Below are 15,957 nucleotides of genomic sequence, written 5' to 3'. Positions count from 1 at the left end.
GTTCAGTTATGTGGTGTTGGTCAGGGTTGCACTTCTGCTTGTCTATATATTTTCTGATTGGCGGCCACCAGCACTGATTTTGCCTATAACATTGACCATAAATAATTTGATTTGGTCCTGAACCACCAATCCGTGGTACCCCTGCTAGTTCCAGGGTGCCACAGCACTCATTTTGTGAACCACTGATCTATTTAGTTTGGTGGATGTGTTGGATAAAAATAAGAAATACATACAATCTAATGAAAAATAGATGCAGTCCCTCAAAGCAAATAAATAAAGTAGCTTTTAATAAGTGAGGAAATGGATACATTGAAGAACTGCATACATGGTTGTAGACATAAAGTTAAAATTCAATTACAGGATAAATTAAAATAACATAACTACAGAACACATTATGCCAGTTTAGTAATGATCATGTAATTTTTTAATTGATAAATTTGCCATATAACATTGCACATCAATTATCAAGACAAATATGTATTAATATTAAAATGTTGAATGTCAGCAACGTCAGTGAGGTCATCATCAACATATTGTGTATCCCATCCCGCGATGTCATTTAGATTTCATTTCCTCTACACCAATGAGAAAAAAGTTATTGTTAGCAAATACAGTATTAGCCAATCTAAATGTAGACATTAGTCAAAAGTAGAATAGTATTCTGTGAAGTGTATCTTGTATTTAAAACTAGTAAGCAAATTTTGATCAGTGATGAGTTCAGACTATAAAAAATAACTAACAACTGGTAAAGAAATCTGCTTCAATCACCCATTCTGAGGGGAAGATGTACTAAGCTCTGCAAAGTGATAATTTGGAGAGTGATAGACTAGCAACCAATCAGCTAACTGTCATTTTTCAATCATTGGGCCCCATTTATTAATGAACATGAATAGCAGTTGCATTTTTCATTAGTATTTATCAATAATTACCCCTCCGGCGTGGTCCAGCTAAGTCCACCTCTAATACTGCCAGCGACGGTCTCCTGTGTAATGCGCATGCGTGATGGTAAGTACCAGGAAGGCTTCGCTGAAGCCAGAAGGGCAGCGCCGAGTCCCCATTACCATCGAAGGAGACCGCATCATTCTCGCCATCTTAAAATGGTGAGAACGATGCTGTGACAAACAGCGGTAATCTTAGATTACCGCTGTTTGTTGAATCCGGAAAGGATGACATAACCCCTTTAGCGAGCGCTAAAGGGGTTATTCATTGTTAATAAATGGGGCCCATAATATGCAACATGACAGTTAGGAGCTTTCCAGAGCTTAGTACAGTACATCTCCCCCTTAATAGCTAAAGCAGCCCTCATAGGTTACTATGGAGGCTACTATAATGTAGAATTTACCAAGCTTGGTCCTGGTAGCTAATGTTATCTTCAGATAGTGTTAGCCATTGTAGCCTATGGGCTCAGCTGCACTCTGCAACATTTACCGATATAGGGATCCATAGGATCTCTCCCCAGCAATGAGCAATAAGGAATAAGTCCCAATAATAAATCAATTTGTCCCTCAGTCTCATGCACCAGAGTGCTGGTTACAAGTGCATTACAGATCACTAGGTTTTGGTGACAGCAGATCAGTCTCTAATGTCAAATACAAGTCATTTCCTTTTCTTATGGAGGAATATACCAGATATATTTCTATATATTTATTCATAAAATGAAAGCACAAAACACACACATACCCTTTTATCTAACCTTCCTCTAATTTACTTGCTAACAAAATGATTGTCTACATACATACAGTATTTTTATATTCTTAGTAAAATATACTATACACTAAGTGTAAAATACTGTTATAACTAGAGGGCAGGTAGAGTCTTACATAAATTTCAATAAATTATTCAAATTTGCATTATTTAACATGTGAACCTATCCATGCAATATAACACACCTAACCTAAGTATAAAGGGAGACTAACACCATGGATACCCTGACACTTGATACTGTAAATTGAATAAAAAGTTACAGGATCAGCAAAACAAATAGAATGTATTAACATTGTTAAAACACAGCATAACATCATAGTAGATCCAAGTCTTTATTAAGTATTGAGAACCTCTTAATAACTAACACTCAAAAGAATCCAATAAAGTATTTTTATTTAAGATCATGCACCCAAAAATGTGGTGTTTCCCTTTCTAATGATCAAGAAAAGGAAATCTTTGAATCCTATACAAAATATAATTTTTTTTCTATCACACAGGGACCTTTTAAGAACAGAAAGAGGTTCCAATTTTCTGTAGTACATTCAACATATTTTACATTTTTACCAAAGTTAGGGCTTTTTATTGTAACCGCTTCAAAAGACAACTTTTTTTGGTCCACACATGAAAGGTTGTGGACCCTAATTTAGATCAATAGATGAGTATATTTGTCATACTAGTATATGCTAGGTAACCTGCACACAGAAGGAAGTATGAAAGTGGGCATGCTGCTTACTTGCAGAAGCGTCCAATCTCTGTAAGAGTCAATCTGTGAAGAAGGTAAGTAAGGGCTCTACCTGTATGGTGACTATATGTGTACCAATGATAAATAGTAATGAAGTAAGTGTGAACTCTGTAGTAGATATACAAGAGGAAAACCAATGTTGAATAACATAACCTTTACTATACACTATGTATTAAATTGTAGCACAGAAACTATGAATTACCATGTTTGTCATACGAAGTCTACTGAATTTTGTTACAGATTTATGTTTAGGGGTAAATTTACTAAAGTGAGAGTTTTTAGAAGTGAGTTTTAAAAGTGATGTTGCCCATAGCAACCAATCAGATTCTAGCTATTCTAGAAGGTGCTAGTTAAATGTTAAGTAGAATCTGATTGGTTGCTATGAGCAACATCACTTTTAAAACTCACATCTAAAAACTCTCACTTTAGTAAATGTACCCCTTAGTTTCTTATTGGTACACTATTGCTACAGTATATTAAACACCTACAGTAAGCTGCACCACCATTACTGATCATTGCTAACATAGGAGGGACATGGTTTAACCATTTGCCTGGCTTGGTTGCAAAAGATGTGACCACGACAAGCCAGGTTTCATTGGCACTTTTGCATAAGCATTAGAAATTCCCACCTGCAGCTGATGGAAGGTAACCTTCTGGCAGCTGTTTGGCTCACATCACTTCGGAGACTCCTGCTGCTATGGAAACCCTTGTTAACCTCCGCCTCATCACACACATATACAGCGATCGGCTGGGCCGTAACTAGGGTGGTGCGATAGTGTGCCACTGTACAGGGCATTGCAGGGCAGGGGTGCTGTTCGGTGCTGCCTGTCAATTCTCTGTTTATAAGCATTCCACTAAAAGCTTGCTCTCCTAGCCACCCCCATCTTCTCCCCGGCTCGTTGCCTCTTCATCTGGTCACCTCCCCCCAAGCACCTTCAGTCACAACCTATTTTATTTAGCCTGCACATTTCAAAATAATGTCACATCCAGGACTTGAACAGATCATCTCTTATATGGCAGTCAGACACCTTACACATGGAGCTATCTGCTCCTGTAGTGGAATCCTGCAAAATCTAACTATATGAGACACAATATACTTTTGTAAAAATTAATCAACATTGCAGCTGGGCAGATCTATGTAGTGTATGGCTTCAGGGGAATGGATGAGTTGCTGCACACTACATACATCAGTCTAGTTGCAATGGTTTTAAACTGAAAGGCTTCCATTGCATGATCATATAGCTCCATGTATAAGGTGTCTGACTGCAATGTGGGAGGTGATGACTTCAAGTCCCGGGTATGACAGTATTGAGAACTGTGTGTGTTAAATAAATGAATTTGTAACTAAAGGTGCACATATGTTTACAGGAGCCTTCCTGCCTGTCAATGTGAGAGTTCAAGTCCTGGGTATTACTGCAAAAAAATGTGTGATTTAAAATAAAGGATAATGTAACTGAATAACAAGGAGCTCTCATGTTAAGTGCATGAATGTAGTATTAGAGCATTGGTGTCCAAATCCATTTTCTTGTATGTGTACACAAAACCTTGGTGGATCCTCCTGGCAGACCCATCATATCTGCCAGAAGTTCCATTCTACAGCCCTTAGCTGTATTTGTTTATAGTATTTTACAAAAGTTGTGCCTTTAAAATTTGGTTATTTGAAGGACACGGGAGATTTTTTTGGATAAGATTTTTTTCTTGGTGATCTACCAGATGATGCTTTATCACATGGAACATGGAAGTTATTTTCTTGGCACCATTCAGCTGTCCCAGCTTTTTATGGAGCCAGAGGAGCATAGTAAGTTTATACTTATTTTTGGCTGTTCTGATAAACAAATCCTGCTGCAGATGCAGCTTCACCAGCGTTCTCCTAAATCTAGAGCTGGTGAGTATTGTGTATAATTATTGTGTATCATCACTGCAGCCATTGGATTCACTCTGTATTTGGCAGTGACACCTGGATAACAGTGGTACAACAGGATCAATATCGCTTCATCATCGTACGGCACAAATCAGATTCATCATGCCCTTTACAAATGAGGTCACACCCCTTTTTTGGATGCCCGCCTTATGATCTATTTGAAAAATGGGGGGGACACAAATGCTCTTTCTGGCCCAGGGCAAAATGTCTATTTACTGCTGGGTTGACCCATGATCATCTACGGCAGATCTCACAGATCTCAGGACATCACTCTCTCCTCTGGCCACAGATGTCAGCAATCATGACAAAGTCTTGACAGGATTGCCCACACATGGCTGCAGGAAGTAAATCTTCCTGCAGCCTGGGCTTACTGAAACTGTGACGCCCCCAGTCAGCAGTGATGGGCGAATTCACTATTGCCTACCCCCTGTGGCTTGTTGTTCTTCTTGAGGGTCTGTGAAGTCCTGTGAGGAGTGTAAGGAAAAAACATAGTATACTGTATAAAAAAAACTTTTCTGTGCTGTGTTCTGGTACCAGGACTGGTGCATTTGCACAAGTGGCAGTGGCATAACAACCGGTCTCTAGGGACTGCATGCCCCTAGAAGCAGTGTAGGGCTGCCTGAAAGGCAAAGCAGCGGCTTCCACTGGAAGCTGCTCTCTGCTAAACACAGCCCAGACTGGCAGTCCCAAGGGGAGAAAACACATCCCCCTGGGGCTGCCTGTTCTATGTGTGACTGGCAGGTAGCACTTCAAATAGGAAGCCACTGCCAGTCACAGCGTAGCCAGTGCAGGCATGATCTGCATTCTGCAACTGACTCACTGAAGTGGTGGATTTTATTGGGGGGCTGCAGCCCTGCAGACCTTGGGTAAAATCCACCACTGCATTTAACTGTAGAACATATTATACCAGTTTAGTAATGATCATATTTGTGATTATTTTTTTTTTTAATGGAAACATTTACCATAAAATAAAATTAGGTTTTAAAAGAATTATCAAACTATACAGTATGTATTTCTCATCTTACAGTAAATTGTTATATATAATTAACTACCCACCACAGAATATTCTTCACCCTCACTAGTGTCATTTGCCTCATAATCATCATCATTATCATCATCAGCATCATCATCATAACTTTCGCCTGCATCCTCATCCTCCTCCTCAGCATCGTTTTTGTTTTGTTCATACCTGCAAGGAAAATAATTTAGTCTCAGTATATACAGTATTAGCAAATCAAAATGTCAAACATCACTTGTATTTGTAATTAACATTTGATCAGGTAATATAACAAATTATGTTATGTGAATTGACGACTGATGGAAAAAAAAAAATTGATACATGAAAAGAAAGTGAATAAATTAATTTAAGTTATTGAAAAAGTTATAGTTGAATGAAAAAACATGTTAGAGAAAGCAATCAGTGCTGTCTCTCCTCTCTGTTTATCCACCAGGCACTAGGACCCAGAGCTGCTGCCGGAAATATGACCTCCGACTTGGTAACTGCGCATGTGCTGTTCAAAATGAGGCTTTCCGCACCTGAGCGCCCTGTGTATCAGACATGCCCCTGATGAGATGATACTATATTACCACTGCTGAGAATGACCTATATCCTGCTGTCACCACTGTATAACTGCAGTATAATGTATGTGTGTATACCATAGGCACACTACAGATTCAACTAGAGAAAATTACTTAAACCTCCAAGACTTAAGTTACAAATTTGATGTTATACAGTTGTCTACTCTAGATATCCAGGTACCATTAATCATATTAAAACTCAATAAAAGTGAGTGTAATCTAATCACTCATTGGGCTTATCATTGAGACAAATAACATTATCTTTTAAAACTATTTCCAGGCCTTATAAATTCTCAAGCCGCCGTCTCTTTAAATCAGAAAAAATACCTTGAAATAACAAACACATTTTCGACAACTTCCATGAAGCAATATATGAAAGCATTAATGTTATCCTCCAAGCTTCACAGCATAGGACTGTACGATGCACTACATTTAGTAACCACAACACATGCTGTAAGCGTTGCTTATGGGATTGCCCATATACAAAATCCATTAAAATATGTTATAGGATCAGCATTTCTTTGGGAACTCAAGTCCATCTCCATATATCAGACCTCAATCTATTTAGGAACACAATATTTTTGCCTGGATAGCTTTTACCTTTGCACCAGAATTTGCCTTCTCTATTGAGGCCCATGGGACCATCATCCTTGCAGAATATATGCAAAATCATTGCTTGGTGGCAACAACAAAAAAACTTTACTACCTGTGGTTTTAGAACACCCCAGATATTGAAAAGAGCCTATTTTATATTGTCAGGCCGGATTTCTACTGCTGACACTATGGGAGCTGCTTCAGCTTTATGCTCCCTCATACTTCAGCTGCATTCCAGGATGTTATCAACTTGAACCTTTACTTGCTGCCATTGTTATAAGAAATCTTGCTGCTGTGCATTGGAGCTTGATTTCTGGCACTTTCCCTAGGCTCATACTGTCCACTCAAGGCTGCCATCAGAAATTGTGGGGCCTGGGTCTGAAAAAATAGGCATGCCCCCCCCCCTCCGGTTAGCTCACGGTGTTGGCCGTGAGCTGACCGGAGCTCGCGGACCGGCTGCCAAACAGGAGCCACCTCTATGGCCGTGACTGATTAGCTGCTGGTCCATGAGCTCTGATTGGTTCATGGCTGGTGCCCAGTTTGAAGTGCCACTGCTGCTTCTCCATGGCTGTCTGCTGGTCTTCCAGCTGCAATCAGCTGGTGGGCGGTAGTCCAGAACCAATCCACACCACTGCCACACAGGCCCTTCTCTGTCCGGGCCTGGGACTCCAGTCCCGGCAATCCCCCCTGATGGGGGCCCTCTGTCCAGTCATATTAATGTTAAGAGGAATTTCCACAGTGGATCTTGTATCCTTCCTCCAAGACCCTTCAGTACAGCTGTCTGAGTAGACAGTTCTCTGTGGTGCAGCAAATGACTAATAGTAGTGGTTAGACTATCTACTTCCAGACTCTACTACTTTTCACTCTCTCTCTTATAGGGGTCAATTCAATTGTTTGCACCAGCAGATGTCGGTATCAGAAGCCCAACAGAACAATGAAATTGTTGCTCCATTTGGGCGAGAACTGCCACCAGCACTGCCATTTTTGCCACCCCCTCCTGAGGAGTGGAGCAGAAAAGTGCAAACAATCCAAGGTTTGGGTGCCCAATCAGATTCTACTTAACATTTATCTAGAAGATAATAGCTAGAATCTGACTGGTTGCTATGGGCAACAACTCCACTTCTACAAACACATACTTAAGTAAATATACCCCAAAACTCAAAATATTATGACACAATCACCACTTATTATATTGTAGCATGGATGATTCATTGATGCTATTATTTTAGCAGCATGAGGAGTCAGGCTAGAGCATCATACCTTATTGGTCTTATCACATCCTCCTGCAAGGACCTATAAAGCTTGGCTAATCCACTTCTCTGTTTCCCCATTTTTAGCCTCGTTCAGGTAATATCATATCTCCATCCCTACTTGAAATGTTCCCCAAAATCACGCTTGAGATAAAGCAGAGTATTTCAATCATGTTTATTCCATGTCAAACTGTTAAAAGAAGCTTATAGATTGCATTGTTTTTGCCTACATGTCATTGTTATATTTAATAGAAGTTCACAAGTACTTATAAAACCTTTTGGTCAATTTCACCAAAAATAGCTATAATTATCACATTATACCAAGGAGCAGCACCATAAAAATATTAGACTCTTGTTAGGGCCAGTGCTACCATTAGGCAGTTGAATGTGGCATGGGCACCTGAGGGGGCGTCACTGAAGCTGCCCAGAACCATAATATCGAGTAGATCTTATAAGCCAAGACTGTAAACATGACACAAAAAAGCCCTCAATAGGTGCTAAAAGAATCTATTAAATGTATATAACTTGCCTGCAGCTGTGAGAAGGTTTGTAAAGCCTCCTAACTGAATCTCCAAAGGTATTGTAAAAGTGCATTCTTTAATAAGACTGTAAACATGTGTGGTACATTTAGCAGCCACAGCAGAGACAATTCCCTTCACTTTGTGCATGTTGGGCACTCCCTCCCCAGGACCCTGACACCAATGTACTACTGTCCTTAAGTCCTTTTTCCTTCCCCTCTCCAAGTGCCTTTTTGAGTCCCTTTTTCTTCCTACTTCTCTGCTCCTAAAATATTGCTGTCCTTCTCCCCTGCTTGTAGTTCTGTGGGGTGAATATGAGGAGACTACAGAGACCAGAGCCTCCTTCAAGCATAGAAAAGTGTCTGTGGAGAAATAGGTAACTGTCAATGTTATCTGGGGGTTGGGGTGTATTAATGTTAGCTGGGATGGTGGGTTGTGTAGTAATGTTATGTGGGGGTGGGGGGTTTATTAACATCATTGAGCACTAATGTTCTCTAGAGGGGTCATTAAAGTATTTTTGAGGATGTGTAACGTTATGTGTGTTTTGTGAGAGCTGACAAAGGGGATGTGTCCACATTTTCCAAACCCATACAGAGTACTTGAAACATATATTAATGTATGTGAGCAGTGATATTTTATAGATACTGCAGTCTGCACTCCTTTATCAAGCTACATCATTGTACCAGTAGGGGTTAATAACAGTGGTACATGTATCTTGCCACATATAGACCATCTGTGTAAGCCTCTGTGTGTTTTCATATTATCTAAGCTAAGGACCTTGAAAAATGCTGTTGAACAGAATATTTTGTGCCAACATACTATAATAACAAGTTAAACTGTCTGGTCATGTAGTGACATGCATAGAAAAGTTATTATTGAGCTTAAAGTGCTTAATACACAGAATACTAGTTTTATCATGACAACAGTTGTCTGGCCTTTGTGTTTGGTTTACAGTATATACACAAGCAGGAGAGCAAATATATTATTCTTTCTCTATATTCATAATCAGGGAAAGACTGTCCTCTGCAGCTGTATAAAGTAGGAAACAAATGTATGTATTCTAAAGCTTGTACTTATTAATTTTGAAAGTTACCAATTTCTTCACTGCCCCTAATAACTGTTAATTAAAAAAAATTATGACAAGACATGGTAGCCCTTGTACCTGAAGCCAAGCTGATGGCATCCACTCTCCATGTTCCTCAATCTGGGTGTCTAACTTATTTAGGTAAAAGGAGCTCCCGAGGAATCATTTAAGCTGATGGCTATGAACTGCACTGGAAGTTGACTGTAGCTAAGTGTATATTTTAATAAACTAGATCTGTTTATTATCTTATATTTTTGTGCTAATGTCTTACTCAATTATGTGTTATTTTCATTGATATACTGTGTTATAAGAGTCACACTGGGGATATATCATGTCCCAGTATTAATTTGCCCCTAATTATTTAATATCAAAAACGAATGTGCCAAAACCCACTGATAGGATGCCCACCAAAAACACACAAACAAATATACACAGAAAACATTTATTAAAAATATAATAATTATATAAAATATAAAAAAGTGGGCGGTAGTCCAGAACCAATCCAACTGCTGAGCCCGATATATGTTTAAGAGATCTAAAAATAAGTCCCTAGAGTACCTACTTTCTTGTATTTATATCCATCATTACAATGTCATTGATGTCTGACACTGTTTATATGTGTTTGGAGTGCTGTTCTTTTCTCCATATTTGTATTACAACTACACTGACAAATAGGGGTATATTCAATTACCCGCAGGACTTCTCCCGCAAGTAATTTGTGCTCGAAAGTCCCGCGGCACAGGGTAAAGCTATTCAATAAAATAGCTTTTTCCCCGCGCCAGTAAATGTGCTCTCGCTCGCGGAAACACACTGTTTCCGCTAGAAGTGCGGAAACAGTGTGTTATTCTGTCGCGTGCGAGGCCGACAAGGGTGGCTTCGTGCAGCTGTTACCTCGCACCTACATGAGGTGCGAGGTAAAGCACTACAGCGGGGGACTCGTGCGCGGGGTCTCGTGGACACTCGCGCGTGGAATCCCCATTAATTGACTCACCACCAGCGCGACAATTAGTCGCGGGGTAAACCCCGTGGCTAATTGTATATAACCCATAGAGTGTGGTAATTTGGATTGAGATGTTTTTTTTTGGCTTTTTACTTTAGTATTTTCCAACTGTTTATATAAAAATCACGTATTTTTAATGAATTTGCACTGACACCATTTATAGATTTACAGTATTTGATTATGGAAAATGTTGTTAACACAGATGGTGCTGGTGGTAATTACTCAGAAACCTTTGGGCTCTATTTATCAATATATTTTTTACTAAAATAATGTGAAAAGGGCTGTTTTCACACCCTTTCACATTATTTTAGTTTCACTGAAATTAATTAAAGGGCAATTGGAGTTGTTTTCGTGAAATACTGCTCCACATCCTTTATTTTGCATTTCTTTAGCAATTTCCTTAGAAATTTACTAAGGGAGAATTGTGAAAAATTACCGTTTGGGAGCCATGCTATAAAATCACCATCTGGAGATGGCATTAAGCAGGGTTCCCCCCGATTCCCGACTTCTGCTCCGCTCTGACAGGCAGAGCAGAGTCGAGAGCCGGCCCCCTGTGATCAGCTTTGTTGTCTAGACCACAAGCTGATTACTGTAAAAAAATATGGTTAAAAGAAAAACCAAAGCAAACATTTACCTGCAGCTGGGGGTCTGCTGTTCAGTGATCGCTCTCCTCCGATCAGCTGGTCGCCAGGGCCCATGCACTATGACCCCAGTCAGCTGTGCTATAAACCGGCATTTCAGTTTACAGCACAGCTGACCAGGTTCACAGACCAGTAGCTCCAGCGACCAGCTGACTGCAGGAGAGAGCTCACCGATCACCGAGGTAAGTGTCAGCTGCAAGGAGTGGGGGGTGGCGGGGCAATCGTGGGGGGAAGGGGGTAGCACTAGCCGGCATCGGCGCCTGTGCGGAGGCACTCTCACTGCATTTTTTGGCAAAAAATACAGCGATAATTGTGCGGTGAGGATTTGCAGAGACAGAGCTTTCTTGCAAGCTTTGTCCCTGCTTGACAATATTGATACATTCTCATGATTATTCCTAAATTCGCAATGCAAATTTAGGTGAGGTTATCACACTACAATCCGCATTTGAAATGTGGATTGTAGTAATTAGGGGCCTTTGTCATTCTCTGATTTGGAAATAAATTGCATTTTATGTACTGAAGGTCTCAGTGATACCGTTGATACCTTATCTAACAGACATCTAGAACAAGAACTTGTGAGACTTAAGAAAAGAGCAACAGACTTTTATTTGTATCTAACTTACTATCGCAAAGCTAGAAGAATACAGAGAGGATTCAGAATCCATAACACATCAACAATTCGAATGTTGAATCTTTATTTTTGTTGGAAAATGGATTTGAATTTAAATAAATATTAATTTGAATTGTGTTAGTGATAGAATAATCCACTTGTGAGGTTAATGAGATCAATGAGAAGATTGCTGCTTTGAAACACTAAATCAGTCACACAGAGTCCGAATCTCTCTCAGTTTATTGTCTTGCTAAAATTGATATTCAGATCAATAAAGACGGTCTTCCAGTGCTGTATGTCTGGGTGATCTGGCAATAAGTAATAATACAGGTGCAGAAAGACCCCAAATGACCAGCAATGTGGTGTTTCCTTACTTATATCTGTCAGTATCGCAGAGAAATTAAGCATCACTTTGTTCTAATATGTAGTCTTTCCCTCACTCCCATCTAGAGATCTTCCAGAAACACTGGATTCTGGACAGTGTTTCACATCAGACATTCATGTATATGACTGCAGCCTTGCGAGCCAGCCATGTAAGATTTATTACTTTTATATAACAAAAGCCAATTTATGTGAGGATCTGTGAGTTTGGTATTTGGGGGAGGAGGGGCGATACAGTAGGTTGTAGTTTTTCCTCGAGTGGCGGGACACCTTGCACAGAGACTTGTGATAAAAGTGCTTTACATTTGAGAATGAAATATTAATAGAACAGTAATTAAACAAGACTGGGGGATAACAGACAGACAAAGAGGCAAAAGGACCCTGCACACAACATTACCATCTATAGGGAAATACATATACAAGGATAAGTGCTACATATTGCATATTGGTCAAACCAGATTGCATAAGTTCTTGTTGGGCTTATGATCCAGTCACATGGCAGTGCTGGCCTGGGGTCAGAGGGATGTGTGAGCGTACAAAGAGAACATATGTAAAGTTATGTGTGGGCTGTGTAGATGGGATGTAATTAGTAGAATATGTTATTTAAGTTTAACTGAAGTGAACTAAATTTAAATAACAGACATTAAATTCTATTGTTTAATAAATAAGTCCACTTACTCTTCTTCTGCATTCCCAAGCTGTGCAAAGCAGAGGAGGGCCACAGCTGTCATCAGAATTATCAGTTTTGGATTCATCTTGGGCTTCTCTAAATCTATTAATAACACATGTTGCAATCACTTTGTACAAGAGGATATCATTTATACACTTGTTTATCAAGTCCTAATAGGACAAATCTGCCTTTGTGGACTTTTTTTTTACAGTGATGTGAAACACACTTATATACAGTACACTGTCTAACGTAACTTTTTCAGCAGACTACATGCTACATGTTACATTATCTGGCCAATGTCAGAGGTTTGGCATGATTCAAGCTATTTTATTCAAATCTACTGACCAGAGCTGGACTGCCCATCTGGCAGTACTGGCAAATGCCAGAAGGGCCGATAGCCAGATGGGCAGGTCGGGGGCCCTGGTAGCAGCATTGTTGATTTTGTGCCAGGCCGCCAGCTGATTACAGTTTGCGCATCAGCATGAAACCACAGCAGCGGCAGCGATGTGCGGTGTAAAGTGATGAAGGGAGACTGCTGTACTGTGTAATGTGTCTAAGGGGCACTACTGTGTGGTATAATTTGAATTGGGGGTACTATTGTGTGGTCATGCCCCTTTCCAGCAAACAAAACCTGTTTTTTTCGTCTCTCCCTGCTTCATTTGTGGATGGGGGCATCAAAATGTGTAGTAACGACTCTGCTTTGGTATGTCCTTCTCTGTGCTCAGCACCCCCTGCCCTAAAAAATTCCTACAGTGAACACTATCTAATCCTCTACAATTGCTAAGCTAGGGCTTGGTCAATTAGAAAATGCCTTCCCTTATCCTTGTGTGTGACTTACACCAATGTAGTGCCAGGTTTACCTAACCGAACCAACCAAATACCAAATTTGTGACTATGGCACATGTTTGAGTCACCTGCAGGATGTGCTCTGGTGTGTGTATTTTAATACAGAGAATGATTTATACTTGTATGTTGTTCTAATATGAATTATATTTGTAAGAACATAGACTAAGAAGTGGGAGGAGTCAGGAATAGTAAGGGGAGGAGTCTATGCCAGGAGCCAGATGCTGATGTGAGGTGAGGCCTATGTGCTCTAAATACCAGGGCCTATTTTTAGTCACAATCCATCCCTGTTACTGACAGCATCTTTGTATGGGAAAAGGAGACAGAGAATTGCATACACCTTGCAAATAGAAAATGTAGCATCAGCAATGAAAATAATATCTAGATACACTGTGCTAGAGAGTAAATCTAAGGAGTGGATATAGGTCATTTTATTTAAATCTGTTCAAAAATCTTTCTATTTAAAAGGAATCAGTCTCCTATTGCTAAACCTACACAGATAACTTGAAGCCATTTTTCCTCATACTTTACTACTAATTTCTGTGTAACAGAGGTGAGCCCCATGAGTACAGGTGTGCACTAGTAGACTAGAGAACGAGAGGCTAGGTGACTGTAAAGTAAAACTGTTGAGTGGGGAAGGAATTCTGTGAGATATGCTAAAATCTGCAGGCTCCCAGGGCATTCAGGGCTATGTGCACAGTGAAGTGACATCATACTGTATATGACAGAAATCCCACTGAGCTCACTGATCATTTCATCTGACAAGAGATGGCAGCCAGTCCATGGATCCTTTGGGTCTGCAAGTGGAAACCTGCAATCCTGACGGACCACACAGCTGCGTATCTTAGTGGCTCTTGCACGTAATCAAAAGTGTTCAATCATATTTATTGCAATTGGGGAAATGCAGTAATGTTGGGTTCCCTGATCTGCAGACTTTTAAAACCAATTATTAAATTCTTTATGTGAATTTGTAATAATTCAGTTCTTTCTGCATATCACCCACCCTACCTTATATTCCTGTCTTCTTCAGTGGATCACTAACACATTGTCTACGGATATTCTGTAACATTGCTGTACTATGCATTAAATCACTAATTATTTCAGCTCTATTTTTTATTACAGATCTGATTATTGTCTCAGATTAATGTTTAGCCTTGTATTGTGCATGATTGTGTATTGCCCATTCATTGTGTGTCTTTCTTTTGTTTTTCCTTTCATTTCTTCCTTTTCTTCAATTACTATAACTTATTTTCTTTCTATCCAATACAGAACTTTTATTCAGAGTTAATTGGTATTCTTATGAACATTCTAATTTATTTTGTTTAGTGACCAATTGTTGCAGTAATTTTAGGAATATTTTGCTTTACAGCAATCACTCTAGTTTACAATAGTCTGCACAGTATTTCTACTCCTGTCATGGAGTTCAGTATATTGTATTGAGACATTAACCAATCCTTACATTTATATGTATTTCAGAAACTAGGATAATGGTCAGTATTAAAAGTGATTGAGTCTAATCAGAAAAGTAGTATCTCCAGAACTACAAGTACTTCATTATATTCAACATGTTCTAATAAAAATATAAAATATAACATTTATATAGTGAAAAATAGTTAATTCTAGTATAAGTTACTTACACAGAGTACAGTAGCAAGAACATACTTACAAACTTACTCAACTTTTGTCCTTGTTGGTGTTAGCTCAAGCTTTTCTCTCCAGTAGTGCTGTATGCTTATTATTTGGGCTTTTTATATTGTAGAGGTAAGATAGAATATCAGGCATTGGCATTTAACATACACATGACATGCAAGTCACAAGCAGCTGGCATGACACCAACAATATGACTCTAGCATGTGAGTAATCATGTTACAAAGAGAACAGGACCTGCATCCTGTTCTCACAGGATATACTATTCTAAAGCTTCAGTTCTCCTGCAACTGGAAAGACATATCATATGTAGTGAAGGTTTCTTAAAAAGTTAAACATCACGTCAAAGTCCAACCTACAACCTATTAATTTTAGCTTTTCTTCTGAAAACAGCTCCGTTTAGCTTAATTTTATTACACTGGTTGAAGTGTTTCTAAAAATAAATAAAGTACAACTTTGCCAATTACATATCTGTTTTGCAAAGGCCATAACATTTTCCATACAGGGCTGTGTAAGATTGTCAGTGGGTGCCCTTGGCATTTCCAACTCTTCATGTGCCCCACATCTCTTTTGGGCTGTCTGCCCCCATGCTTCTTGTCTTAGCAGATGTGATAGAGGTTGTGGTGTATTTTCTGCTCCCATCAGACTAGAAATACGGGTCTGTGCAGTGACATCATTGGCCAGTGGTACAAATCCAGGCCAACACTAACATGGATGAGCAACATAGACGAGAAGCAGATCTATGGGTTAGAAGCTACCAGATGCTTTTTGTCT

The 15,957-nt window shown here is 39.5% G+C and overlaps 1 long non-coding RNA gene across 1 annotated transcript; it reads right to left on the bottom strand.

Annotated features, from left to right (window-relative positions):
• Positions 1–500: 500 nt before the first annotated feature.
• Positions 501–15,263, bottom strand: LOC148506781 (uncharacterized). The gene is made up of 4 exons (XR_015869737.1): positions 15,203–15,263; positions 12,702–12,795; positions 5,424–5,556; positions 501–575 (listed from the first exon to the last, which is right to left on the bottom strand). It is a non-coding gene; the product is annotated as an uncharacterized LOC148506781 (long non-coding RNA).
• Positions 15,264–15,957: the final 694 nt, after the last annotated feature.

Source organism: Taudactylus pleione, unplaced genomic scaffold (assembly GCF_031769625.1).
Source record: "Taudactylus pleione unplaced genomic scaffold, aTauple2 ptg000396l, whole genome shotgun sequence".
In the NCBI taxonomy this organism is placed as follows: domain Eukaryota; kingdom Metazoa; phylum Chordata; class Amphibia; order Anura; family Myobatrachidae; genus Taudactylus; species Taudactylus pleione.
Note: the sequence above shows the minus strand (reverse complement) of the source record. Positions and strands in the feature narration are given on the sequence as shown.